The sequence below is a fragment of the Hipposideros armiger genome, unplaced genomic scaffold, assembly GCF_001890085.2.
Source record: "Hipposideros armiger isolate ML-2016 unplaced genomic scaffold, ASM189008v1 scaffold_8, whole genome shotgun sequence".
Classification (NCBI taxonomy): domain Eukaryota; kingdom Metazoa; phylum Chordata; class Mammalia; order Chiroptera; family Hipposideridae; genus Hipposideros; species Hipposideros armiger.
In genome coordinates this window covers 2188903-2192629 of record NW_017731358.1, presented here as the reverse complement: position 1 = coordinate 2192629, position 3727 = coordinate 2188903, and the positions used below count along the sequence as shown (strand labels likewise).

General features: G+C 34.1%; 1 protein-coding gene across 11 annotated transcripts in view; it reads right to left on the bottom strand.

Moving 5' to 3' along the window:
- DLG1 (discs large MAGUK scaffold protein 1) overlaps window positions 1–3727 on the bottom strand; it is a 248247-nt gene that overhangs the window by 235935 nt on the left and 8585 nt on the right. The window lies entirely within an intron of this gene.

Genomic DNA, 3727 nt, shown 5'->3' with positions numbered 1-3727 from the left:
CCCAATTCCCCAGCACTGTTCCCATTCCCCCAATTCCCCCAATAAAAATCTTAAAAAAAAAAAAAAGAAAGAAAAGAAAAATTTAAAAAAAAAAAAAATTAGAAGGGAGAAGATTGTTCCCTTGGGTAGTGTCCGTTTTCATGTGCCTCTCATCATGTAAGTATATCTCTATTATCTTCACTGTGCTGAGTGTGATTCTAGAATTATGTGCATTTAGGGTCACTTAAACACAAGCCAACTGTTGCTGAACTGAAGACACAATGATTTCTTTCCAATAGAGGAAAAAACAACTGTAGTTAATGAGGGACAGTGTTAAATTCCTGAAGGATTTTCATGGATAATTTTAAAATGTGATTTTTCACCTTACATGCTGATTTTAAATATCAGTTCCCATGTAGGAAATAATTCTGTTTTATTTGTGCTAGGGAGTTTGTTTTACAAAATGAAAAGTGTGTGTGTGTATAAAGAATAACATTCTGAAAGGACATTCGCCCTATGGAAGAAGGAGAGAAGGCTGAATAAACACTGAAATATAACCTGCCATCTCAGAGGGGAAAAAATTATTGATAGTTAATTGACTACAAGCAAGTACAATGTTTTAATTAACTTAAATATATACCAATCAAATATACTCCAGCATGAATACATGAATTTCTTCTAAGCCAATGTACATTTAAATAGCCATTTTGATCCCTGAAGAAAAAGAGTATCACATAAAATTTTAAAATATGTATTACAATTTGTTTCACATTAGAAACAAGAAAAATGTCAAGCCAGTGTCCAAAAATAAATTATTTCAACACTTTAAATACTATTTTGACTAACAGTCATAGGGTATTCAATGCATATTCTTTAAAACAAGGTGTGTATCAAAAGGAACAGCTTCTCAGAAATGGTTGATTCCAGGGCTGGGGCAGGATATGTACAAGATGAACCTGGAACATATTGTTATGCCAAAAGAAAGTACAAAAAAATGATGGGGACATGTCATAAGGACAAAGGAGCACACTTGAGAGGGCTCCCACTAGATAAATCTGAGACAATCTGAGCACCCAAATTATTAAGGATAATAAATTATCAATCAGAGAGAGAGAGAGAGAGACAGAGATAGACAGAGGAGGAGGGCTTTCAATTACAGTAAAATGCCAAGTGTTAGTTGGAAAATGTAGAGGATTACTGCTATTACAGAACTGTCATTTTTCAACTGTCATTTTCAACATAGTAAAAATGGTTCAGGCCAAGTATCATCAATGGATGCTAAATTCTAGGTGGAAATTTTGCTAAAAACAAGGATACATGTATGGTGTTAAATTGTGTCCCCCACATATTGCTTATAATAGGCAAGGGGAAAAAACAGTAACTATAGAGGAGAGAAATCACACACCACCTTAATTTGGTGATCAAAATTAACATCACCAATGAAGGACAGACGACATCGTGTGCCTCTGGATATACAGAACCCTACAGAATATGAGTATCTAACCTGAATCTAATCACAACACAAACCCTAAATGAGAAACATTATATATTAAAAGAAGAGCAGTGGGGAACTGTATTATTAAAAAATGTCAATGTCATACAAGACAAAGGAAGGCTGTGGAATGTGCCCAGATTAAAGGAGACTAAAGACACATGACAACTAAACGCAATACCTGGTCCTAGACTGTTGTACTGGAAAAATAATTAGAACAGGAAAAATTTGGTAGGGAAAATATTAGCCTACATATATGAAATAGCTTAAACTAGAAGAAATATTTATAGATGCTTTTACAGCTCTGTGATTACAAGATTCTAAAGAGAATTCAACCAGATTCAACAAGCACTGCATCAGAGCAGTAGTAAGCAAAACTATTAGCAAATCATCTAATTCAGTCAAACCAACTGAAAAATTAATAAAATTTTCCTTCAATTCCATGTTTTAGCCAATAATCCTATCCATATCCTCTTATGTTTTCTCAAATCTAGCCTGCAAAGTTACCAAAGTTACACACACACACATACACACACACACACACACACAGAGTTAGCAACAGACTAAACTATATCACTGGGACCAATAATAAGCCATAAAAAAAAAATCTAAGAAATTTTGACATTTACCATTATAGCTGGAAGTTTACAAACTTTGATTACTAATACATTTTTTAAAATGTGTAAATTCCATCATTATATTCTCCTTCAAAGTAAACTGTTTTAAAACAATACCACTGATCCTACAGATCAATATTTATGTTAAACGTGTTTGTTGTTAGTGTTATTTTTCACATTAAAATATTCAATTTATGATAAAGAACATCCTAATGGTTGATAGTGAGGAGAGGTTCTGGATTCAGATTAGCTGAGTTCAATTTCTAGCTCCACAGTTTAGTATCTGAGGGTCCTTGGGCAAGAGACGTCATCTTTCAGTGACTCAGTTTTCTAATCTATAAAACGGTATAATCACCTCATAGGTGAATATACACCTCATAGGATTACGATAACTAAATGAGACACTTGTATTAGCATATAAAAAGCGCTCAATAGGGCCGGCTGAGTGGCGCGATGGTTAAGAACTGGCTTGGGATGCCAGAGGGCCCCGGTTCGGATCCCACATATGAGGGCCAGTGACACTGCCNAACAGCGGTTCGAGTCCAGCCCGAGCTGAGCAGCCGCTGAGCTGCCAACAGGTAGCAGGATGGCTCAGCTAAAAAAAAAAAAAAAAAATAGAAGCCACGAAAGAATTTAAACATATGTAAATGTTTTTATAAACTTAGGAATAGGAAAGCCTTTCTAGGCATGATATCAAGGGCAGAAAGTGCAAAAAAAAAAAGGTAAATCTAATTATATATAAATATATCTGTGTGTATTAAAAAATCAAATTAAAAATAAATGACAAACAAGGGAAGCTAGTTGCACTTACATGGCAGAGTTGGTATCTCTAACAAATTTTATATCTCGAAGAAAAAAGGAAAAAAAAGGTGGTTGGAGGGGCAAATGACAGGAACAAATAATTCACAAAAGAAATTAAAATAAACGATGTAAGAAAATTCTTACATCGTTGGTTATTTCTTTAATCAAAGAAATACACAATAAAACATCAAAATGGCTACAGGTATATTCCACATACCAGAGTAGAAAAAATTAAAAAGATGGATAATACTCTGATTCTCTTTTAGGGTATAGCAAATTAGTCATTCTTCCATATATTGCCTTAAAAAATTAAATTGGTATTTCTAAGGGTAATTTAACAAATTAAATCAAAAGCCTTTTAAAAATGCACATCCCCTTTACCAAGCAATTCATTTCTAGGAATTTATCCAAAGGATATAATAAAGAATGTAGAAAAAAGACGCATATACAAATGCAATGCTGTTTATAATACAGAAAAATTATATGCCTAAATGCTCCTAGGAAACTGTTAATAAAACAACAGCAAATCTATACAATGTAAACAGTCATTTAAAGTGGTACAAATCTATTAAAATGGAAAGACATCCAATAAATTTTGCAGTATAAAAATAGCTAATATGTATAGCACAGAGAAGTCATACTATATGCACTTAAACAAATCCAACTACAGCACTTCCCTCCGCCAAAAAAAGGAGCAATTCTACATATCAGTCTACCCAGAAAGTGAATGTTACAAATAAAAAAATTAGAAGGGGGCCGGCCGAGTGGCGCGATGGTTAAGAACTCGCTTGGGATGCCAGAGGGCCCCGGTTCGGATCCCACATGTGAGGGCCAGTGA